The sequence below is a fragment of the Eupeodes corollae genome, chromosome 1 (assembly GCF_945859685.1).
Source record: "Eupeodes corollae chromosome 1, idEupCoro1.1, whole genome shotgun sequence".
Classification (NCBI taxonomy): Eukaryota; Metazoa; Arthropoda; class Insecta; order Diptera; family Syrphidae; genus Eupeodes; species Eupeodes corollae.
Window position 1 is genome coordinate 217630789 of NC_079147.1, and position 27310 is coordinate 217658098.

The window sequence follows — 27310 nt, forward strand, 5'->3', positions numbered from 1 at the left end:
AATCATAAGAAAGTTTTAACCCAAAATGTTGTGTTTTTTTTATTTCCTTGGTCCTTATGGGAGTTTTTTTTTCGTCGACTTAGAGGACTTTTTATAATGTAATTGAAGTAACTTTAATGATATCAACCCGAAAATAAAAAAGGTTGCCATTAAATTTTATTTAGTTACCTACTTGAGTGTGTTCAAGAGAAGGAGAGAGACAGAGAGAGAAAGAATGTTTTTTGTGATGTTGAAGCTTGATGAATTTTACACAAAGGAAGTGGAAAACTTTTATGTCAGTTACTTAATTCACTAAAAAGGCTTTAATGAATACGTTTTAATAATAATAATTGTCTTTTTTGTGGGACACATGTCAAGAAATCAACTCGACTATAGAAGATTGTCTCATGAAGATTAATTTCATAATTTTTTAAACAAAGGTAATCAACTAATTTAGACGGCAAGGTTTGATTGCATTTTTTAAGCTAAAAATTGATGCAGACAACGTATTTTTAGCAAACTACTTAATTAACTAACATAATACCAACTTATTGCTAGGGGCAATTTTGAAGAGTTGTTTGAACCTTGCTTGTTTGTCTTACAGTCATGCAAAGATAAGTTGAAATTCCAAAAGCAGGCTAATGCTTCCATGTAAATTCAAATTAGGTACCTATCTATAAGAGTGATTAGTCTAATTCATCAAATGATAATCATCGCATGAAAGATTTAAATCTTATACTTATTATGTACAAATCACGCAACTATCAAACCTGGAAGCACAGTAATGAAAAAAGGGTTCATGATCAACTTTACTCGCACGTTGCCCCTGGAAGTAGCTTAGAGTGACATGTTATAATAATTGGTCTTGTTGTACAATAGTAATTGAAAATAGTTAAGAACAATTTAAGACATTGGTAAGTTTTCTTTCTCCAAAATCAAGGGACACATTTTTTTCATTTTATTTTGTTAATTTTAGAAATAAATTGTAATACAGTGTTTTTTCAATAAAAGATTTCACTCTTTTTTAAGAGCTGTCATTTTTAAGACTGTAACTATTTGACATTTGACAAGTATGACAACAATTGGGAGATACTTACATATGTGGACGACGACGTTTATATTTACCAATTCCGCTCTACATGCCACAAAAGCAACCAAGAAATCGGTATTCTGTCAGAAAAGTTTACTAACCGTGTTATCTTTTGAAGAGATGATCACAATTGACTTATGAGATCTTAAAATATAATACCTTTAGATTTTTATCATTGGGACCAATTGAAGTAACAATTGCTTTTTAAAAGCGTGATTTTTAATCTAGAAATTCTTTTTCTTTGGAGTTGATTTGTTTTGACAGCTGTCAGAGCTCAGTTTGGTTTGCTATTGCTTAATGAATAGACTTACAAAACAATGGTTCTATTCGCTCGACTCAAAGAAACATTCATTTTATTGGGGAAAACTTTTGGTGAGTGCCGTTGTCGTGGCCTCCAAGATCATACAGTTTTACTATTGGACTAATTTGTGAAGGATTATAAGAACGCACGTTGTTGCTGACATGCGGTTTCAATTACTGTAAAAAGTGTTCGAAAATTGGTCCTCTGGGTTATAATTTAATGGAGTCAGGCACGGCGGCCATATGATAGGAAAACATCAGTTTTTAGAACTGTGACTGCAAAATGTTTACCATTTTTGTAGTGTATTTAAAAATTTCAATGCATTGTTGAAGCGCATATATTTCCATTTAGGGTTTTTACTTGTCAAATGTAAAAAGACATGAAATTGAAAAGTATAATCTGTCAAATTAGAGTTTTATTTTAAATAAAACCTCTTATTGGAAAACCCAGTTTTATATAATATATTCACAGCTAATTAACAAGTTCTAAGTTCTTTTGTTTTACTGTGTCAATTGATTTTTTTCCATATACATTTTTTTAAAAATCAGAGATACTTGATTGCATAAAAGAAACATTTCTTTAATTTTTCTGTGTATTTCAACAAAAACGCAATAAACAATAAAAAGTCCTACAATTCCATTCTGATGATTGCCGTCCCCAGTTTCACATTATCAAACTCAATCCGTTTAAAGAGTAAGTTAGCTTGTTTTCAAAAAACAAAAATAAAACACAAAAACAAATCCCACAACAAATTATTTGTTAAGATATACGAAATAAAATATTTGAAAATAGGGCCCACTTTACAAATAAAGCCCCATTCATCGTCCAACGCAAATACGAATAGAAATTCAAACAAATAAACCAAATAGACTGGAAAACGAACATAAAGTCTCTGAAGAAACAATATACCCATTTATAGAGCAATTGAGCATCACATTGCCACCATCCACACAAATAAGAATGACTTCGTGAACAAGCCCCCAATTGACAGTGACATTAAGAAGCCGTTTTCTTCGCTCGCTTCTCGACTCTGTACAGCAGAATATAATTCATCATTAAAAGCTACGTTGTGTTTTTTTTTCGCCATCGCCATAACGAGAGTATCCGACAAACAATAAAGTTTACCATAACCAAGCCCCTTTTATACTTGGTACTTCTTTTTTGTTTGTTTGTTCTTGTCGTTTCCCTCGAGCCCTAAGTTGACTTCTTCCGAAGGAGCCAAGAGAAAACACACGACATGGAAGCCGACTTCATGACATTTCTCGCCCATCACCATCAACATCGACCGCCTCGCCTTCAGCCTTATTGCCATTGCTTATTTGCCTTTGCCGCCATTACAACGTGCAGCGAGCCCAAAGATATGCAAATGTTACTCTAGGGATGCCTTATTTACTGCGCGCTAAATAAAAATGTAGAACCGATGATGAAAGGCCTAAGTTTTTGTGTCATACAGCACAAACCCATAAGGTTCCACAACTTTTTTTGCATTCAATCTTCAAGAACTTGATGAAAACAGTAACTTTCTTTCAGTTACCGAATCATGGGAAGGTCCATTGGACCATTCCAACTAAAAAATTTCATCTTATAGACTTGTGCTAGAGAAGAGAGCACTCTAAGGAAATTTCAAATATTTTGTTATATTGGCTGTGTGGGGGGCGGGAGATAGCGCGGAGATGGTTTTTGTGGACGGCTTGGAAGAAATTTTATTTTTTTGCTCAACTTCAAGTTCGAAAAAAGGATGAAAAGTTGAATTTTTACTCAAGGAGTCCTTAGTCAAAAATATTTTCAGCGCTCCAAAGAAATTTAATTTGAAATGAAACACTTTTATGTGTTTTCATTTTGTTAGTTTTTCTCAGGTAGACAAGGTCCTTAGTTTGGTCAATGTGAAGGTGGCCCTAGCCATCATGGTTCTGTTATATAGGCGTTGGGTGTTTTTTTTTTTTTTACAAACAAATTCACTTTAATTAAATCATTTCTGTTGATACGCTCTGTCATGCCTTCACATCACTGGTCGACAAGGTTTTGTTCGTGGCTATCATGTTTCAAAAACATGACAAGATATGAAAAATTTAAGGAGAGATTGGAAATAAGGACAACTTCATTGCTAAAAAAGTATCGTTTTATTTGTGAGACAAAATGTTGACAAAATGTGTGTGTTCTTGACAGCGTACCTGTTAAAATAACAGTTAAAAGAGTGCGGAAAGAATCGTTACGACAGTGTTCGAATGGCGTTAATGAGTAAATTATGCTATTGCCAATAATCTTTTTTAAGGTTTCTCTTTGAAAATTAAGAACAAGACCAGAGTTCAAAGTTATTTTCAAGATTTTTGTGAGGTTAAGGAAGGCTACCGCCTCTTGAAGACTGAGCACAGAAAGCTTTAATTATGTTAGCCTTAGTTAAATCAGTTTAAATAATTTTTGACCATCATTTGAATTGATTTTCAGTATTTAATGGTAGCCTGCTGTTTTTAGACCAATTCGTCTTTGTAGTTGGATAATTATTTTTTGTAACGGGAAAGTCAAACTTCCCTCCAATCGAAACTTACATTTTTTAAGTGGCAAGTTGAAATATGCAAATTGCAGTTGTCTTTAATTATGAATAAATAAAAAGGCGTCGAGAAAAAGCAATGCATAAATTTCAATCCTTGTCCAATAATTCTGTTTTGCAGTTTTTGAATTTTATAGTTCTTAATGAGCTTTATGAAATGTTTTGTGCGTTAATCATTGAAACTCGAAGGTCACCAAAGGTGCCATCTTACCTTGATGGTAGTATATTGTGTTCATTTAGAAATACTTTGTAGGTACCAAACAATTTAGAAAATTTATAATATTTTGTGTTCATTATTGCTATGAGCCTGAGGTTTTAATAGTTTTTATTTAAAAGAAAGTATGTCATCTTATGCACATCTTTCTATAATAAAAAAAAGTGCGTATACGCCTAAGTGAATTATTGTTATTTTCTTTGTTCAACTTTCAAATGGCAATGCTATTGAAAAATGTTTTAATTATTATTTGTTAGCTCTGTAATTGTCTACCAACGATGGTAAGACTGTTCTTTCAATACAAGCAACACATGATATTGCAATTCAAAATTGTCGAAACTTAAACTTAACTCTTAATTGTTATCTGTGCTTTTGCCTTAGACAATGTTTATTTCTATATATCTACTGATTCAAAAAATATTAGTGTTTATTAAATTTGGTCAAAACCCCAAAAAAAAAGATTTATCTTATTTTTTTGAATGGCGAAATTTGAGAAAATACAATTAATATGCGATTTTTAGGTCAAACAATTTTTTTCTAGAAAGAATTAATTTATATTTGTACCATCAACGTACTAAAAACATATGACAATTTCAAAAATGCATCTATTCCACTATTCCACACCTTAAGAGCTCCAATTTATGATGATTAAAGGTTCAATTTTGGTACTAAGTGACTTTAAAACTTCCCAAAAACATATAATCACTTTTTTAAGTTTAAAGTTTACATAAACACACACACATTTTTTGAAATATATTGAATTTTAATTCTTGATTAAACCTACCATAGTAATTTTTGAATTAATAATATTGATGTGTACAAATAAAAATATCAATATAAAAGCATTAAAATATAAAAATATAAGTATTAGAGTTTTAGGAGCTTTTAAAGTGTCCAAATTATGGTGTTCTAAACGTCTGTACTAATTTGATTTGCGATGACAGCTGATAATTAGACTTTGAAATTTATGAAAAATATATAAGAAATTTAAATCGAATAAAATGTAATTGTATAAAAAAAACATATAAGTGGAGCAAACGATCAAAAATCAATGTGGAAGTGCATAAAAACATTGGTTCTGGAGAATATTAACATTGAAAATAAAAACTTAATTGAATTTGATCGAATAAAAACCAAAGGTGAGAGAGAAATTTCAAATAAATTTAATAAATATTTAGTGAAAAGTGTAAATGAAATTAATAACAACATTCCGGTTCATCAGTGATACAAGAATTAACAAATGTAAGAAAATAATTTTAAGTTAAAAACGTTTGATTGTATTGAAGAACTTTTAAAAATAATAGATATGCTGCCAGATAAAATTGATTTCAAATTTATGAGTACGAAAATGTTAAAAGGTAGTTTTGTTTATATAAGTCCAGCACTTTTAAATGTGATTAACTATTTACTGTCAAATGAAGTTTTTTTTTCAAAAAATTGGAAAATCCGGTTATAGTTTCTGTTCCGAAAATAGAAAATTCAAACAAGAGTGAACATTTTAGACCGATTAATATGTTGCCACTGCTTGAACTAATCTGAGAAAATTGTTTCCAAATACAACTAGAGAAATATGTTGATGGAAACGGCATATTAAAAGAAGACCACAAATATCCGTGTGAATCAGCTTTAAACTTTGTGATAGCAGACTGGAGGGAGAAAATGCATAAGAAAAAGAAAATAGCAGCTGTGTTCCTTGAACTAAACAGAGCTTTCTAGGTGGTAGACATGAAGATATTATTAAAAAGTTTGCATATGTATGGAGTAAGAGTATAGTCGAATATAATTGGTTTAAGTCGTAGTTTTTTGGACGTAGGCTAATTGTAAAATTTACCGAAAATTTATCTTAACCTATCAAAATAAATCAAGAAGTACCACAAGGTTCTATCCTGGGCCCACTTTTATTCATTTTGCATTGCAAAAAAACACCAACAGGGCTATCACAACATATAATTGATATGGCCAAAAAAACAAAACCAACAAAACAATGAAAAATACAACAACAAATAAAGAACATGTAAGTTTTCTTTTTTTTTTTAATTTAGACAAATTGTATAAAATAATAAACACAAATTTTTTTCATAATGTTAAATAAAAATCATAATAAAAACCCCTGAAGAAGTCGTGAGTAGCGACGAAACGTTGGGTAAAAGATGAAATAAAGTTTTTTTATTTGCATTTAAAATCAATTGACCAAAACAGCCTGCATTACCAAACATAAATCTACGAGCCAAATACATTTATTGACTGATGATGGACTATTGTACGTTGATGATTGTGATTTGAATGTTTGTAAAAGTAAGCTTATGTATGATATCAAAATGTAAAAAAGTATTTATATATAAATAATCGTATATTGAATGTGGATAAAATAAAAATTATCAGAAAATAATGAAATCTTCCAAATAGAGGTATTTGCATGCGTATATGAAAGTAAATACCTAGGAGTTATAATTGATAGTAATCTAAATTGAAAAAGAAAAACGTTTTGAATATGTACATATACAAATTTCCAAAAGAAATCGTAAAAAAAGAAAAAAGTTAAGTATTCCAACGGCAACACAAATTTATAATCCATTGTATGATCCCACTTTTAGTCTTGTCCAACAATACTATTGATGGATTCTACGGGTGTGCTGAAAAGTTTATAAATGTAAGGCAATGCTTTCAATTCTATACTGTAATAGATTTACACCTATTCAAAGTATGTTGGATATCCACAAATGGTTAAACATCAAATATCAATCGAACGAATGATAATTTCAATGTGCAATATTTTAGAAATTTTTAAACTCAAAATCTACTGTTTTATCAAGGACTACATATTTTTAATGAACTTCCAAATAATGTAAAAACTGAAATAAATATTACATATTTCAACGCACACGCAATATTATTTGTAAAAAGAAATTATTAAGTTTGAAAATATACTCAAAATTTATTTAAAATATCAAAATTGTAAAATAGCTAAACTAAGCTTAATAAACTATATCCTATCGAAAATATCAAATTTTCATTAATATGGGAATTTTTCCTGAGTTAAATTTCTCATAATAGTAATAATTGAACTGTGCCTTAATTGTGTTGCTTAATAACATAAAGACTGTAACTTATAAACGCTTGCTCGTAGGTTATTTGCAGTACATTCAAGTCTAGCTGATTGCTGATTGTTCTGTTCAAAAGCAACATCCTAAACGCAGAAATGTTCGACAAAAATACATTTGTGCGGAATTTTTGGGGATTTTAAATTAATAACGATGACTTCAGTGTATTAACCAATTTTTATCGTTAAGTGAAATGTTTCTAGGTTTGTTAAACTTAATTTCGTTTTTTGCTGCACTAATCTGAAACTTAAAATCGAAAATTTCACATGTTTGATATTCAAAATATTTATCCAATTTATATAAAACTCATCATTCACCGTTCTAAAGGCAAACTTAATTTCTCATCGAATTCCCTACTCATCTCTTACCTAAGTCATTTAAGGTCTAAGCTAAGAAAATTCCCATCAAATTTGCATTATTTCTATCAATCAGTTTTAATGTGTGTTTTACTTGTATATAAATGTAACTTCTACCTCTCTCTTTATAAATTAATAAATCTTTTCGTTAGGAATTTAAATTTGAAAAAAAACAAGCCTAAAAATAAGTCACGATATAGATTATCATCTTAGAACCCTCACACGGCGCGATGGTGATGGTGGTGGTGGCATGGACGACAGTTCTGGTGACAACCTTGGAAATTTAATCCCATCTATTTATTTACAGAACCCCAATTTCGTGGCTGTATCGTTTCGTTTGTTGCTAAATTAACTTAAAATAATTCTTTTGAGCTTCTGGATGATAAAATGTGACAAAGCCATTTAAGACAGCAAACGAAAAAAAAGAGAGCATACAAACCTCGATAGACCCTCATTACTCATTGCTTAATGTTGGGCCATAATCCATTAGCCATGCCTAAGACTATCATCTAATTACCCTTATATACGTTAAAGTAACTTTTTTGTTCGTGCTTCTTTTGGTTTCTTGTTTTCATCTCATTCTTGGTTTTTATAAGGTTGTATAGATTAAGTACACTTTAACCGATTTGACTGTTGACCGGTCGGCCATCATATAAATACATATAACTCCATAGTACACTCGTATAATCATGAAACATAAAAACTAATTGCTTAAAACACTAATTTAATGTTTCGTAAGTCAAGAGTTGTGATGCATTTATAGGTTCAAGACATTATCTACGTTGGAAAAGGTATTTATAGTAATAAACTCGGTTAAGTCGCAAAAAAAGTAGTACCTTTAAATGTATCTTTTGTTTCTCTTTCCCCTACATCAAACTAAACTCTAATGGCGTTTTGTTTTTGTGTAATTTTTGCGCTCAAGGTAGCCGAAGCAATGATGGTCCATATAAATATTTCCTCATATACAAGCATCATCAATTATATAAATTATTGGATAGACTGCATACACATGATTTTGAAAGTTAACTTATTGGTCAGAAATGGAATTGTTGATGTTTGGAGCCTTTGCAAATAAACTAATTAGCTTAACTTCATTATAATTAATTCATTTATAATTTAGGCATTGACAACAGCCAAAAAATGTCTATTTAGAAGATGTAAAGATAGATTCAACAGAAACCAACTAAAAGAACAAGCAGGTTTTCGATCGGGATATTCTACAACAGACCATTTTCAATCAATCAACCAACTGATTGAGAAAAGTGTGGAGTATAACAAAAACCTATAAATAGCATTTATTGATTTTTACAAGGTATTCGATACTGTAGGACATGTTAAACTATGGCAAGCCATAAAGCAGCAAGGTATCCCACACAAAATTATTAGAATCTTGAGAATCTTATACATTAAGAGTACATACAAAATAAGAACTGAAGTTAAATGTCCAACGTTTACAATAGGTAGAGGAGTAAGACAGGGAGATCCTCTTTCACCAGTACTTTTCTGTGCATTGTTGGAGGAAATATTTAAAGGCAAAGACATTGAAAACCTTGGCTTGAACATAGACGGCGAAAAACTTTCTAATTTTCGTTTTGCAGAAGATATAGTTCTTTTTGCAGAAACTCAAAATGCATACAAAATTATCAGAAGGTTGTAAAACAGCAGGGTTGGAAATAAGTCAAACTAAAATTTATCATATAACTTACAGTGCAGAGACTCAAAGAAACCTAGGAAGAGATACATTTGAATACGTCCAAGAATACATATACTTGGGAGAAATCATATCATATATTAAGAAATCACTTCTTAAAATATCAAGATTTGAAAGAGTAAGGAATACAAGATTGAGAGAAATTACAAAATTTGGAAATTGGCGGGGCATATAGCAAGAACAAATGATGACCGCTGGATAAAAAAGCTAACAGAATGGTACCCAAGAGATGGTACAAGTAGAGCAGGAAGTCACATTTTTCGATGAAGAGACGATGTCCAAAGACTTAATCCACGATGGCAGCACAAGAAGAGCAGGAAGTCACATTTTGCGATGAAGAGACGATGTCCAAAGACTTAATCCACGATGGCAGCACTTTGCAAGGAATAGAGAAGCATGGAATACTTTGGGGGAGGCTTATACTCTTAACATATTATAAAAAAGTTTGAACTCGGAATATATATAAGCAAGCTTATAAATAAATAATAAATATTAATAAGATAATAATATTAATATAATAATAATCATATTAATGTACAATGCTATTATTAAGAATTTAACTTGTTAATTTTATTATGTAGATATAATATGTATATAATGATTGTATAATTCTTTGTTAGAGTGAATAAAGCTTTATACAATAATAATAATAAAATAAAAGCTAAAAATATTTCGAACTTGTACCTAGAAAAAAAGCATCAAAAACATCTGCCTATAGCAGAATTTTCGGAAGAAGATGGAGTCCAAACCCCAAAGCCATTTTAAGATCCAATATTGACATACGCACGTTTGGCATTTTGGCCAACCTCTGAAAGGGTTATCAATCTTAAAAACGTGCCAACATTCTGAAAATTGCATGCATAGGTACTAAAATTTACATGAGGACTACAAAATCTGTAACCTGTAACCCTAAAGACAATTCTCTCGAAAGTTCCTCTTGATATATTTGTGAAAGAACTGCTGGCCAAAAGCGCATTACGCCTAACATAGAGTAATGACTGAAAAATAGAAACATAAAGAAAACTATTGACATAAACAGGCACATTAAAACAGCCTATTCAAAGGCATAACATAAATTTCTACCCAGTAGCCTTCTGTCAGACGATTCATTAGTAGAGGGACACCGCAAGGTGGTGTTCTATCCTTTCCCTTCTGGAATCTCGTCGTGAATGAAATCCTAATTAGTCTGGATGCGGAGGGTTTCAGGGTGAAAGGCTATATGGACGACGTTGCTATAGCGGTTTCAGGAAAGCATCTTAACACCTTAAAAGAACTTTTACAAAATGCTTTCGACAGACTAATACTTTCAGCAGATCGATGTGGACTGAGTGCTAACCCTCACAGAACCGATTTAGTCTTATTTTCGAAGAGATACAAAATTCCATTTGTCAACCTTGCCTACACTAAATGAATCCAATTAAAATTCTCCGAAGAGGCTAAATACCTGGGCCTTGTCTTAGATAAAAAACTAAATTGTTAAAGCAACGTGCAGGAAAGAGTGAAACAAGCTACTGTAGCTCTCTTTTCTTGCAAAAAAGCTATTGGTAATAAATGGGGCTTACAACCCAGAATCACGCATTGGCTATACACATCGGTAATCAGAACGATTTTAATGTACGGTGCGGCAGTATGGTGGACTGCTTTAGAGAAAGGTATAAACATGGATAAGTTAAATAAAGTCCAACGTTCAGCTTGCTGATGTATAAGCGGATCGCTTCGCACGACCCTATCTGTAGCGCTGGACACCTTACTCTACCTAACACCTCTTGACATATTTAGCAAACAAATAGCTGCAAGCTCTCCTATTCGCCTTAAAGCTTCGTCACAACAACATTGGCCACTTCGTAATTCTTAGGTATTTAGAATCAATTCCAAAGCACCAGACTACACCATCCCCCAACTACAATTCGACAGAAACTTCCAGATTTCTATACCTATCAGATCTTTTTGGCAGGATAGGACATTCTTGGAGGATGAGTCCATCCATTTTTACACAGATGGGTCAAAAACAAAAGAATGGGTTGGTGGAAGTGTGTACTCTCAACGACTGAAATTAAGTCTCTCATTCCGACTTCCTAATCATTGTAGCGTGTATCAGGCGGAACTTTTGGCGATAAAGAAAGTCTTGTGCTGGCATAAAGAAAACGCGATATCAACATCTGATATCCATATTTTCTCAGATAGCCAGGCCGCTATCAAATTTCTGGACTGGGTGCCTGGCCATAGACACATAGGCCATATACTATACACATTCCAGGTAACTGTAAGGCAGATGAACTCGCCAGGAACGGTACAGTACAGCCCATCCTACCACGTTTGGCACGGACTGGCATACCAATCGCTACTGTTGCTAATGCATGACGCTTTCAAGAGTGCAGGCACCAGGTGTTGTTCCACCTGGCGCCTGCCCTCACCACGTGTCAAGTCACAAAAAACATCTGGCAAACACTAGATTTAAAGCGTTCAAGAAGCTTGCTATCTCTAAGCAGATCGCATATAAGCTTGATAATAGGTGTCATAACCGGACACTGTCTAATAAGAAAGCACTCCCCGCGGCTAGGCGTATTCTCAAATGACTTTTTCAGAAGCTGTATGGACGAGGAAGTGGGGGATATAGTTCGTCACTTTCTCCGTACATGACCTGCGCTAGCTCAAAAACACAAGAATTATCTAGGAGGATTCTTCTTTAACGACCTAAACTATAAATGCTATCAGCATAATCAGCTTCTCACATTTCGTAAGGGACTCAAATTGGTTCCATTGAGCTTAAGAGGAAGCCTCAAGATACATGTAGTACCACAATGCGCTATTAAACTGGCCTAAGTGTGTCCGATTCCATTATGGAAAGTCACTTTAACCTAACCTAATCCAAACAACAGAAATCACAACTAGGAAAGAATTAAAGAAAAACAGGGCCATAAAACAAATCATGTAGGGTCTGATATCAAATTGTCGAATATTTTCAAAGGAAAAACAAAACAACTTTTACAATGTGAGGACAAGGAGATAAAAGATGACACCTCGCACTTTCTCTGCGAATGTCCAAGCCTAGCCAAAAGAAAATACATTCTGAAATTATACTAAAAATCAGGATGGTTGAGAGAGATACCTTCAACCTAAATCCTCATTAATCTTCCGATATCTTAACCAATAGTTCTTATTTCCTTAAGAGTATAACGGCTGACCAGACTACTGTTGCAGCTCAATATCCATTTTATGAAATTTTACTGCACCATCATATCATAAAGCCCAAAAAGGGTTTAACTTTTGCCAACTTTGACTGCAAACTTTTTACCATTTCTGTAGTGAATTATAACACTTTAAATGTGTTGTTGAAGTGTATAAGGTTTCATTTTTGATAATGATTTGTCAAATTTACAGAAAGGACAGTTTCTTACTTTAAACATCGTAAAAGTCGTTTTGGAAAACCATTTGAAATTAAATAAAGTAAAATAAAATGATATGCACTATATACCGAATACATGTTATAGAATTTTGTAACTGATGATATAAGCTTCATCTCCCTGTAACTTTAATGTCATCCTTACTAAAAATATCTTTTGCTAATTCTCTAAGAGTCTGTCAACATTTTTTTTCTATTCTCAATAAAGTTAAAATTTTGAAAACAAATTGCAATGAGCCTTGTTTGCCAAAATGACAATCCGCCCATGTTCTCATAAAGCACTCAAGCATTAATTGACACCATTCGACAGTTCTCTTAATATTTCAGATGCATCTGATTCATCTCCCAGGCCAGGTAATCTTTTTCTTCTTATTACAAACCGCCTTGATCAGACTACGACACATGTGACGCGGCGGTGGCGACACAACGCTTGTTATTGCAATTGCAAATTGCGCGAGAAGGGCATCGAATCTGAATAGTACAAATCTTAAATACAAAACTTATATTTAGGTTCTTACAAAGATACATATCAACGTCTGTGTTTATAATTATTCATATATTTTTATTATGACATTAAATCTTTCAATAAAGTCTTGCTGTAGCTATTTTTAACACCAAAAACAAACTCGCAGGTGCCAATTGGTCATCGTCAAGTTTATATTGTATTCGCATCATGCGAACGGGAAGATTTTCAATGTCTTTCGATGTTATAAGGTACAGAGTAGAGACTTAGAGAAGATTTGTATTCATTTTCTATTGTTTTTTTTTTTTTTATAAAAGTACTCATCACATATAATCCCGCAATACCTTCGGTTATTGTTTTTTTTTTTAAATCATTGTTTGTTTATTGAAATTTAAAAGTAGAGGTAATAACTCAAGTCCGTCTTTGTCATTTGGCTGACGAGGATTGATTGACGTATACGTATAGTTAAGATATTGTTATTAGATAATAATTGTCAAAACATTTATCAACATCACGAAGTTTATAGTTCCGGAAGAAGTTGTAAACAATTTTGTTTTGTTTAATGTTTGAATGAATTTAAGTTTTTGGTTAACCTTCTTCAAATATTGTTGTTTTTATCTTTTCATGGAAACTTTTATAAAATAATTAAAAAAGTAACGATTCTGATCGAAAAATTAATATTTTTATGCGTTAGTGTAGTCGTAAAAAAATTGGGTTCAAGACCAAAACAAATGACTAAGTTATGTCGTTGTTAAAATATTTCAAGCTCAAAGATTTCTTTTAAATGTATAATTCTTGATTTATCAGATCTATTGGCAAACAAAGAAAATATAAATAGGTGTTTAATTAAGTTTATTTCATTAATTTTGTATCCTTTCAACTTCTATGAAGAAAAAATTTAAGAGTACTCATTTTGATATTACTAACCTTTTAGTTTTTGTCTGTCCGTTGAAACAACACCGATCCGCTCAATACACAACAGCAAAAATAGTTGAACGATGCATTTAACTAGAAAACGAAAAATTAGAAAAGGATTAAATGGTGGCTTTGGTTTCATAAAAGATAAAAAGACCTATGAATAAAATGAAAGGAGCAACCTTTAAACGGAATTTGTATATAACTCGAAGGAAAAAGATTTTTTATAGTCCTTCGACCAAATTTTTAAAGTTCATAATAAGCTTTTTAAGTGAACCATATTTTGTATTTTTTGAAAGAAAGATTTCGTCCCATTGATGGCTCACCAAAAAATTTTATTGTAATAGTCAAATAAAAGGCTGACAACTCAAGATCCTAAAAATAAAGTTTAACCTATTCATATTCCTTCAAAAATATTGATAAACCTAAACGTGTCTGCAAAAGAAGAAAAAAAAGGCTGGGATGCGACCCATACTGATAACTTCCCATCCCGTCTGCCGAGTTGTCTTGCTTAAAAGTTTGTAGGTTTTCGTGTTGTGTTAAAAAAGTTGTCAGTTGAATTATTCTTTAAAATTTCAAAATAACGAACAATATTTTGCATATAGTGAAATAGTTTTATTTCAAAATCTAGTTTTGTTAACGAGATTTTCAGTCGAAAACCAATGTTGATCAACTATAGTATCATTTCTTAATTTTTTTTTATTTCTTATATAAACAAATGCAAATTGGATTAATGAAATTAATTTGAGATATATCGAGAATCCGTTTTTACCAAATTTTTCTTGTAGATTTTATTTTTTATAAAAAAAACTGACTGTTGGATTCTTATACAAAAATAACTAAATGTAGAAATCAATATTTTCTATGGTAAAATAAGTTTGAAGCCAATTTTTTAATTTTTGAAAAGATTTGAGTCCAAAACTCAATTTTTACCAACTGGTCAAAACTGTCAATTTGATTTTTCTCCAAACTTTACTGAATGTTGACAACAATATGGAAAATCAAACTTTTGTTAGTTTTTTTAGGTTTTTAATTTTTTGTAAAAAAAACTGTCCATTCGATTTTTCTCAAAAATTAATCGAATGTTGACAACAACACTTCAAAAATGTAAAATTAGTTTAAATCCAATATCTCAAAGTTCTGAAAAGATATTTTAGTCGAAAATCAAGTTTTAACAACTTTTATTAATTTTTTAAAGGTTTTAAATTTTTTGCAAAAAAAAAACTGTCAATATGATTTTTCTCAAAACTTTACTGAATAATGACGACACGACAATAAAAAAATCAATTTTTAACAGCTTTCGTTATTTTTTTTTAAATTATTATTTTTTGTAAAAAAAACTGTCACTTCCATTTTTCTCAATTTTTTCCCAATGTTGAAAAAAAATAGTTCTTATTAGTTAAAATTAGTTGGAAGCCAAAATCTTAAATTTTTGAAAAGGTATTTGAGTAGTAAATCATTTTTTATCAACTTTTGATTATTTTTTAGGGTTTTTTTTGTAAAAAAAACTGTCAATTCGATGTTGTTGACAACAACATTTCAGAAAATATAAAATTAGTTTAAAGCCAATATATCAAAGATATTTGAGTCGAAAATCAAGTTTTAACAATTTTTATTAAATTTGTTTAAGGTTCTCAATTTTTTGCAAAAAAAACTGTCAATATGATTTTTCTCAAAACTTTACAGAATAATGACGACAATATGAAAAATCCATTTTCACAGCTTTTGTTATTTTTTTAGATTATTTTTTTTTTGTAAAAAAACTGTCACGTCCATTTTTCTCAATTTTTTCCGAATGTTCAAAAAATAGTTCTTATAAGTTGAAATTAATTGGAAGCCAAAATCTTAAATTTTTGAAAAGGTATTTTGGTAGAAAATCATTTTTTACCAACTTTTGTTATTTTTTTAAAATTTGTATTTTTTGTAAAAAAAAAACTACCAATTCAATTCTTGTTCAAAATTTTACTAGATGTTGAAAACGTTATTTTTCGTTGCACAAAATTGTTTTGAAGATAAAATCATTCTTAGTTCGTAAAATTTTCGAGGTGACAATTTGTTTTTGTTTTTTTTTTTGATTTATAAAAAAGCGTTACTTGGAAATTTTTCATACGCATACGCACGCACAGAGAACTCTCTAAAAATCTTGGATTTCGAATCTCGCGACCTTGAAACGTAGAAAAGTTTCAACATTTTCATTTCGACAAATCGGACAGATTGCCATAACTTCCTATGGGAAGTTAAAAATGCATTATAATTTAAAAAAAAGTTACGTATACGCCACAGTTCACCTTAATATCAAACAAAATACTTATGCAATACATACGGAGCATAAACTTTTAAAAATAGTCCTCAACTAATAAAACTCTTTTAGACTAAAAGCATGTTAAGTTATATTTTGATGGAAATCATGGCAAGGTATAACTTTAGATTACGGATTACATATTTACGAAGATATTTTATAACTTATTTTATCTTCAAAGAACCAGAACATTTATGCAAGAGGTAAGCATTTGAAGGATAAAAGTTGATCTTTGATGAAGTCACCTGTAGGTGTTTTACTTATGATGACACCAAAATATAAATATTGAACAAAAAGAAGAAAAGTTCTGCTGTATACGTAAAGCCGAAGAACTAAATCTGCCTCAAAAAGTATTGAGATCTTAAAATACGACAAGTTCTTAATTTACTAGGCATCTTTTTTTATTGTAACAGATAATTTCTATTAAATGATTACTGACTAAGATTGGATAAATTTCTTTAACTTCAAATTTTAAATATTTTTCTTTGAATACATTCACCATTCTGTAGAATTTTATCATTCTACAAGAATCAATAGTATTCCATATAAACAATGTCAAATCCAAAAAAAGTGGTAACGTACGACGCTCGCCTTCTTGTTTCTAATCTTGTTGATTAATTTCCTTTTTCTACGACACCTTGAAGTGGTACTTTTAACTCATGCCCTGTTTATTTTTGTGGGTGAATAACACGCCCCTTTATCAAAAATCACAATTTTTCGATTATTCCTTTTTTGCACTTTTTGTGAAACATCACAATTCTGCAATGCTAAGAAGTATAATTATGAGGATCAATCAGTCAGTCAGACAATCAGTCAGTTACAGACTTAAAGGTTTTTGCGAGAAGTGCTGTATCTCAAAAGCTCTTGTCGCTATAGAGTTAAAATAATAGTGTATTATGGTGTATGTTATCAACTACATTAGTGACTTACGTAATTGGTTATGGAGTTAAACAGAGTCAAAAATCGTATGAAATTGTTCCTGCAAAGAGCCAGTGGGTAATTATGGGCACCACTATTCTCTTTGATTTATTTAAGTAGAAAAGTGTATTTTGTTTTTTGAAAGTCTAAGATTGGTTTATAATTATTGTAATTCTGGTTTTCTGTTGAGTTAGTTTGCTACAATTTTTTGTTGACGATCGTAAAGAATTTATGACAATTTTTGATGATTCTTTTTCGATGACTATTTAACGCTCTTTAAAGCTATATAAATATATGACCAAACTTGGCGGCATTTAAGTGTTAATAGGTTGGTAGTAAGAACCAATAGCGTTTTAAAAAATCCTAGATTTTCTTAAGATAAAAGTTGGCATTTCGAAAGCGAATGTTAGTTGGCTGTCAAGTTTTTCCCAGCATGAGGAATGTATAAAAGGTTCAAAGATATAGATACGAGTATCTACATACAAATAGGTACATTTAGATTTGCATTTTAGCTGAATCTTGGCAAACTTCTTCATTTCTATATCTAATTTTATCTTTCAGACTCGTACTTCATAAATGATACTAACATTGAATTACAAGAGCTATAAGTTATTCCCATTTCCAACATGTGTGATGGCTCTTTCAATGCCCCAGCATAGCCCAGCCCAAGTGATTCACATAAAATAATCCAGTCTCATTCTTCTTATACGACGACCAGAGCAGTATATTTAATACATACAGTATCTATAGTATCTAACATAGTATACTCTAACTCCGCCTGAAAGCGCATTATAGTTTTTGTATATGATAAGCTAAACATCTGCCTCATTTCTCTTGAATAACGGAAGCACGTTTACGTATTCAAGTTCCGGAAAATAATATTTTATGTCTGATTACTCTGATAAAACGTTTTGTGTGTGTCAAATATTAAGCTCATAAAATTGCAGCGTTATATCCGAAGTGTGGTGGTGATGATGATACTATTTTGGGTCCGAACATATTATACCACCAAAAATAAAATAAGGGTGTTTTGTTGTCTTCATCTTCTTTTGCTTCTTTGTATTTCATTAATTTAGGGTGTAGGGGTGGTGGTTCATTTTATTTTTGTTTCCCTAATTCCATGGTGTAGATTATACTTCTAAGTTAAAAAATGAAAAGATGACAATAGCAAGAAAATTATATGATGATAAATGAGACCCAGATGTGCTGTCTGTTGTCCCTTAAGATGCGAGAATGATGATGATGAACCCAGAAACCCAAAATTATGTTAAGGTAATGTTTGTAAATCGCAAATCGATATATAAAGTGATTTATTGAATGGAATTTGGTTCATATACGCGCTGGCTGATGGTAGGGACATAAAAGCAAATGTGTACCGTACTAACTTAAAAGCTAAACGTGTCTGAGATTGAATGTCAAAAAATTAGATACTCTAATTGAAAGGTGAGAAAGATAGTAAGGTTCGATTGAGGGTCAGAGAACAGAATAAAATAAAATAAACCCAAGTTTTGATTTTTCAACGGTGAGATGAATAAAACATTCTTGAAGTGTAGTTTAAAAAAAAATCTCTATACTGAGGTAAACTGATTTGCATGATGTGTGGAAGTGTGATTATTTCTACTGAATTGTTTGAGGGGTTAATGCAACTGGCTAATGGGTCAGAACACTGTTTGATGTTTATGAATCCAGTTTTGGATTCTGCCAAAAAGACTTAAATTTGTGTTAAGAACACCTACCTAAAACCAAATATGCAATATATGTCTTAGAGGAATAAAGGCTTTGTAAAAATGTAGTAATCTTCATTAATTCAAAGTTATAGAAATGTGCAATAGTGCAGATATGACGATGTCATTTATCATCATGTGTCAAATTGTTTATTCTACTTATCAATAACTAGCCCACCATTCTTTAACAGCTTTTGACTAAATAACATTTCTAAACATTTCAGTCCAGACGACAGCGGACTAATTCTCGAGATGGAATTAACGGTGGCGTTTACAATTCCATTAAGGTTGAACCACTTAGTGAACACCTTATAGGGCTTCTATTACTTATTCGGAGCTCAGGCTTATAAGGAGCGGTTTATTTGGCTCCCTATCCTTGGAGTTTGTAGTACCCGTGGTATGATGGTTATTGCGTTGGACTGTCATGCAAGGGGTCTTGGGTTCAATCCCTGCCTGTGCCAGCTTAATTTAAAAAATTAATTTTCGCGGGTATTGCCTCTTGCGAGGAATTGACAAATCCTTCAAGAGTAATTCTTGTCATGAAAAAGTGCTTTCTCAAACTAGCCGTTCGGATTCGGACTTAAATTGTAGGTCCCTTCCATTCCTGACAACAGTACTCGCACACAGGAATGGTTGAGAGTTGTAAGTCACTAGGCCCTGGATCAAAACGGACTGTTGCGCCACCCCATTTGATTTGATCCTTGGAGTTATACTAAGGATCTGGCCCTCCAGGTTGTGGGTTGTGCCGTCGGATTTACTTTCTGACCACGTAAAAATACCTTAGTTACGAAGCACCAACAAGCCTCGGGTACGGACGGATTTATTGTTGACCACCCAAGCAAACGAAATAAGGACAACGAACTTCGGATCTGTACGTGGAATGTTAGGTCCCTTAACGCACCACGTGCAGCAGACAATTAGCGGAATCCCTAAAGGCAGATATAACCACCATCTAAGAAGTGCGATGGTCAAGGTTGGAAAAGATCTCAGCGATGTATTTGATGTCAAAAAAAAATTTAGAGAAGGCGATGCACTGTCATGCGACTTCTTCAATTTAGTTCACTAAAGAATTGTGCAAAACTCAACCGTCAACACTAAAGGCAAAATCTTCAAAAGGTCCATATTATTACTTGGATACGCAGATGATATTGACATCATTGGAAGATTAAAGCGTGATGTCAGTGGAGCGTTTTTGAGCATTGCGACGGAAGCGATGAAGATGGTTAATAGTGGTCAATGAGGGCAAGACCAAGTATATGCTGTCATCAAAAAAGGACATTGAACAACGACGTCTTCTACAAAACTTCACCATGACCAGCTAGAACTTCGAGGCTTAGATGGCTAGGTCATGTAGAGTGAATGTATATCAACGCTCCAGGCCGGATGATCTTCGAATCCAATCCCGAGGGACAACGCAGTAGAGGAAGACCGCGACTCATGTGGCACATGCAGGTGGGTGAAGACCTCCACCAACTTGGTGTGCGAAATTGGAGACGCATGTTGGTTGAGGCCCAGGTCCGCACCGGACTGTAGCGCCACCTCAAGTAGGTAAACATTTCGGTGGTAAAAGTCGAACTTCTAACAATTTACAGTTTTTTTTTAAGTTTATCATGAGCTCAATTAAGTGTTTTGTTATGTATAGAGATACTTATTTAAGTCGCACATCAAGAATGTGGAATGCTTTATCCAGTTTTATTCTTGCTTCGGTTTTTGTAATCTAAAACCTTAAGACCAATTTGCACCAGTGCATTTAATTTTCTGTTAAAGAGCATTGTCGTCCTATCATGTAGCCTTAAAAACACTTTTATTTGGAAAGTTAAAACCTCCTCAATGCTTTTTTTTCAACCACTGACATAACCTAATTCAACAATTTCATCAACTACTGACTAAATTACCGGTTAGAAAAAAAAAACACTATCATCAGGTTCAAGGATACACGGTAACGGTGACATGAACGTCAATGTTTAATCTACTATAAGTCATTATCATTATTCTCTTACAACTATAAATAAATGTACTTATACATGTGAATAAGAAAAGGCAAACCTATCCCAAGCGTGTGCCTGAACTTACATTACTTTACACAGAAAGGAGTATTCCTCCCCTCAGAGTGGTTTTCCTTCCAAACTTTGTCAAACACCATATTGTCAAAACTGCTTCTGCTTATTTTCATGTTCGTATAACAAAAATAATTAAGCTTTCCCGCCGAGTCATTAAGTGTTATTATTTAAGTCACGAAAATATCAAATCAAATTCACTTTCTTTTCTTTGTTCTTTTGCAGTTTAGTGGTTGTAGTAAGTACCGCACTACAATACTCTACGGTAATTTTGGTGTGTGTAGGTCAAATCCTGAAGGGACATGGAAAAAATGAAAATAAACAAACTACAAAAAAAACGAAAACAAAACAGGAAAACTCGAAGAAGTGCGTGTCTTGAAGTTATTTCAGTTATTTCATGCTATTTGCCATCACATCAACATCCCATAGGAACGCGATTCAAGTTGACAGAAAACAATAATGTCGATGACGCGGGAAAAGCTTTTCGAAAGATGACAATGGCAGTTATAGTTAGTTCCAGTGCTGGATTTGGATTGAGGAACGATTTTGAAAGGCAACTTGTTCTAAGTTCATTTGAAAGTTTTTTGGTTTGAGACTTTTTGTTGCATTGGGAACTTTGCATAAATGTTTATAAACATTAAGGAGTGTTATCTCAAGAAAGTAAATACTAACCAAATCAATATGAATGTTATATAATGTTATGTTATGTTATGTCTATTATTAAAGAAAAACTCATGTTGCATGTTCACAGTATCAAGCATTATAATAAAAATGCTGATATCAAAAAATGACTCTATCAGGACTATACACTGAGCAACATTTTTTTTCTGCGAAATGAAAATGCTCCACTAGAAAGCAACAAAGGGTATAGTAAGATTTTAGTGGAACGTCAAATAATGGTCAAGACAAAATACTCCGATTTTGAATTCGAAAAAAAGCTTCACTTAAACTAAATCCTCCCTCTTTTTACATAAAGGACAAAAATGAAAGTGCAAGAGCCAATTTATAAAAATGAACACAAATAAAAAAGAACAGAACATGTATATGAAGTCAATTCTATAGCATTGTCACACGTGAGAACAATAAAAACAATTCTTTTATTTTTTTGTGTTTTGTTTTGTGTTGAGCGAACAATAATAGTTTTTACTATTTCCGTATCCTTATGCCATACACAACAACAATGAAGTACACTTCTCGGTGAAAATCAATAGCTTTTGACCTCGATTTCCTATTAGGGCGTTTTTTGTCTTTCGTCTTAAAATTTGTATGTTTTTTCTTTTTTCTTTGCTCTAGCCTCAAATCTGTGTCTTCAGAGGATAGAGGGAAATAGAACTGAGCATAGGTACTGATGTCTTAGAATCTGTGATACTATAGAAGACTTTACATATAGTTATATTTTGTTTAGTACAGGGTTTGTCATCTAGTCGATTCCTTTTAAATCATACCTTATTTTGACACTGACAACTGTTTCCTTGGTGAAATCTTTACCGACAGTTCACGGAATGAAATTGGCTTTGTGCTTGAACCAAGTATATAACTATACGCCTGATGGACTGTTTTTGTAAAATGTTCGGGAGAATGATGTAAGTTAAAAATTCATATGATCCTCGTGCATTGGGTGCTGAAACTGACTGACTTTAGTATCAGACTCAATTTAAAAAAGGCAACTCGCTATCAACCGTAATAGCTCAACACTTCAGAACTAGTCTGAAGAGAACTCTGCATAAAGATTTCGTATTATTAGCTTAAAATGTAAAATTGATTAAGCAATTGAAGGCGCACGAAGATAAATATTTCGTATTATTAGCTTAAAATGTAAAATTGATTAAGCAATTGAAGGCGCACGACCCCTTTGTTATCGATTCGCGGTTTGAGCGGCTACCTCAACAAAATTGCCACTTCCTAGGCTCGGAAAAAATGATATTGTGGAGCAGCAAATCCTACTCATAGTTTTCAAAGAATGTCAGTTTGTTTAGGATTGGCATCAACGTTTCTGTCAACGGCAGACGTTATAGAGGACTGTTAACAAACTTTATTTGTTATTTTAACAAAGGATTTAGATTTAGACAACCTCTAGTTCATGCAGGATGGTGCGAAATGCCACTATTGAAATAAGCGGGAAATAAATATGGACAAATATTGTTTCCATCGTTCCAAGAAACCTAAACATCTTGCTGCATTTTTTTCGACATCGCGTATGTGATCGCTTTACAAGAAGTGGTTGATGGTGAACCTACCTCCCGAGAATATCAATGCATTAAATTCCACTATGCATATGAAAAGCTAAGAGTACAATCTTCAGTGAAATTGGATTGAAAATTGTGGATAGAAGATCATTAATAAAAATAGTATTGGAGGCAAAATACAGTCCTAAGGCACACAAGCATTTATTTTGCGATTTTCAAACTTAGGCCCATCCAATACTGCTTGTATTGAACGGTCTGAAAGGTATTTACTAATTTAAAGAAAGAGCGGAAGGGACGCATTATCAATAAAAAGGCCTTGAAATAACAAGAGCAATAATCTTACCAATATGATGTTAAGATTTGTTCTTCTGTTCGGTGGGATAAACCATCAGATTACCCAGGGACAACCTTACTCCTACCTTTGGTCTTCGAGATATTTTTATAGCAGATATTTAATAGTAATAATAGTAGTACCCGTGGCATGATGTTTAGTGAGTTGGACTGTCATGCGAGAGGTTTTGGGTTTGATCCCTGCCTGTGCCACCTAAAGTTTTATTCACGGGTACTGCCTCTTCGGATTCACCATATAAACCGTAGGTCCCTACCATCCCTGCAATAACTCGCACACAGGAATGATTGAGAGTTGTAGGTCATTAGGCCCTGGTTCTCTACGGACTGTTGCGCCACCTAATTTATTTATTTAATTCAGATATTTTATCAGCGTTTCTATGAGCTTCGAAAGAAGGGACATAAGTGCAATGGGTCAATAATCTGAAGGGGAAGACAATTTGCATTGTTTTAGGTATCGACTCGACCTGGAGAGTATTCGAAGAAATAATTTGAGAAATCACCTTTCTTGACAAGAATTACTTTTGGAGGATGCGGATTGAACCCAAGATCTCTAGCTCTGAAATAATTGTTGAGGTTGCTCTCAATTGTTTATCGTTCTCTTAGGAGCTCTTTCTTTAACTGGAGGGTCTTGGAACAAGAAATTATCAGATATAAGACAGTGATCAGATGTTCCTAGAGGAGATAAAACACTGATAGTGTACTTATCAGGAATTGAAGTCAAGTGTATTTTCTAACGACAGATATTCGAGCAGGCTCGTTAATCAGCTGAGTCAGGAAGTTAAATTCAGGAAAAATCTAAGCACACGTTCCTTCGGTATGCTGCGTGAGATATTGTGCTATATCTTTATTTCAAAATAAAATTGGTTTGTCAGATTTAATATTTACTTTTAAAATACATTACTCTTGATTTGTAATCGTAACGTCTTAAAACTATTTATTAATATGTTGAACCCGAAATGTTTCCTGTTTTTTTTCAAAATGTGAACATTCGTATTTTCGAATAATCGGTTGGGACAAAAAATGAAGTATTATTCATAAACTGCTATAAAAGTGCAATGCATTTCAAAAAAATAAAAATAAATTCCACTCCCTTCAATTTACATTTTCACAAAAAAAGAACCAATGCAAAAATTAACCCCAATTAAAGGTAGAAACCTTTCAGGAGACATCGCATGGATATTTGATTTTCTAAAACGGCAAAATTGATAATCCCATCCATCCAATTATTTCTCAATAAATTCAAAAGAAGGTTTATTTGAATTGAGAGAGCGAAATAAATTCCCTTTCATCTAAGATGTAATTTAAAGGCGGCTTTTGTGCCTCATTGAACTTATAGCATTATGTCAAATACCTTATATCCCTGATTTTGATTTTATGAGCATCTATTAACATTTTTCAAGAAAAAAATGTTGTAGAAATGTTGGTTTTGCTAACATTTTAAATTTCTATACAAAATACATTTTAAAGAAAATAGTATAGTTCTGTCGTAAAGAGTTTTTAACTAGTGGTTCCTCATTATCTAATCTGTAGCAATGAGCTACTAACTGTTACCATCACAGTGCTTTACAATTATTTTTCAACTATTTAAGGAAAAAAACATTTTCATTTGAACATACATAAGTTTATAAAAACAACGGCTTTGTGTATAAATAAAGCACTAAAACACCTCATTTAACTTGCAAATGACTTATTTGATTTATATGAAAAACGAAAACACAGCACTTAGAGCTCCCGAAACCAAACAATCAATATGTGCGCAAAAGGTCAAATATAATTATGCCTAATTGATTTTATTGTCAAAGCTCTCATACCTTCCCCGAAAACGAACAAAGTTCCAATACAAAACATATTTTCATGGATAATACGAATAACTTAAGCAATCCATACAAAAGCCTTTGCCTCCTCAGAGAGTTCCTTCCCAAGTACCTGAGTCTACACAAATTATCAAATGAAACACAAAAACAATGTATCTTACCTTCATTAATCTTCTGTTATTGTAACCAACAGCAAAAAGAAAACCACGCATTAAAACCACCCTTAATCACTTCAAAAAGTGGCACAGTTTTCAAAAAGAAAATAAGAACCAAAAAAACACCTCAAGTCTCTTATATAAAAAATACAAACCTCTTGGCAAGCTATTTTCACCACATGTAGAACACTTTTGATAATGAATTACCCCCTGACAGCACAGAAATAACATTCCCGCAGGTGTAAGCGAAATACCCCCTCCAAATTTCCTCTAAATTAATAGGGGGTAGGTATAAGTACAGCTACTTTATATATATATATGTATGTAAGTGACCCCACAACATTAACAAGTTCAATTTATATCCTTAGGCAAATTGTATAAGTATTTGTTGTGGAAATGGAAAGTAAAAGAAAAATAAAACCATGAAAAATGGCGCCCGGGAATGTTAGTTGAAGCAAATATTGCCCAAATTTCAGTTTCGTGAAGAAGAAAAACAAAACAAAACGAAATAAAAGAAAAGAAAAATAAACGACTTTATTGGAATTTTTCAAAGATTTGTGTGGTGTGCGTTTTTTTTTATTTGCCATATGTATTCGGGATGGGGAGGTGGCACGACGAGACGCGACGCTGAGGGTGTCGTGTCAGTCCTCGGTCTTCAATCATTTAAATTGATTTGTGAGCCTTCGAGCTAATATTTTTTCGAATTTAAATATTTTTAAACATAAATGGATTTTGTGCCGAGGGCACAAAAATAACCCTCTTAAAAATTTCTTTGGATTTTTTTTTTTATTTCTTGGTTCATACAAGAATGTCAATTCAGTATTGAAAAAGAGACATTTTGGTGAAGTGTATAACAAGGTTGAGTGGCGTATACGGATACTTTCAATAAAGTAATGTAATTAGGGTAATTGAGTTTTTTTGTTTTTAAATTTTTCGACTGGAGGTATTAGCAACAAGTTGGAATATACATTTTTTTAGGTAGAATTATACTGGTTTCTTTTCGCTAGAAAAAAGTCTGTTTATGTCAAAATTATAGCGAAAAAGTTTGTTAAGGAATTTTAAATTTTTGAATGAAATGAATGAACAAAAAGTTGGTCAACGTATAAATATTTCAAGGAACATTGTTGAGTGATTTATTAAATTCGGTGTTGACATAACGTTCATATTGTGGCAGGTGATTCTTTCCTTACGACATTGCGCTTAAATATGAATGATCCTTGAATTCGGCCAGTGCTTTTCCAAATAAATGATGCGAAATCACTCAAAAAGTTAAAAGCTAGCAATAAGGGAATAAGTTAGGGAAGCTGCAAACTTGAGCGAACTTTGAATTTACTTAAAAAAAAGAAGTTGCAAGAAAAAGTCAAGATTTCAGCTTACTGTTTTCCAACAAATTTCTGATCAAAAAACTATCTTAAAATGTTCTTGTAATTTTATAATTATAAATAAGTTAACAGAAAACTCCTACCTACACGCCAGCATATCGTAATAGTCAACTTACACAAGATTGCAGTTGTATCGTTTATTTATTTTACTTAAATTCGAAATAGCTTAATGGCTTTTAGTCTATTAAAAATAGGGATATTTGCGTTTCGTCTCGGTATTATCACTTGGATTCATCAGTTAACGAGTTAGAAATCCTTGTTAATATGCAACTTTTATAATTTTTTTGGCAAAAACTTAATGTGAGCCATATTCCAACATATGTATTAAAATTTGTAATCACAA

General features: G+C 32.3%; 1 protein-coding gene across 4 annotated transcripts in view; it reads right to left on the reverse strand.

Annotated features, from left to right (window-relative positions):
- The window catches only part of LOC129941214 (beta-1,4-glucuronyltransferase 1), a 292248-nt gene that overhangs the window by 48582 nt on the left and 216356 nt on the right, over positions 1-27310 (reverse strand). For 2 of the 4 annotated variants that reach the window (XM_056049785.1, XM_056049786.1), the window contains one exon: positions 14094-14174. The exons of the other annotated variants lie outside the window; for them this stretch is intronic. The gene's annotated coding sequence lies outside the window, so the exon portion shown is untranslated. The remainder of the gene's footprint in view (positions 1-14093; positions 14175-27310) is intronic. 4 annotated transcript variants of the gene reach the window in all.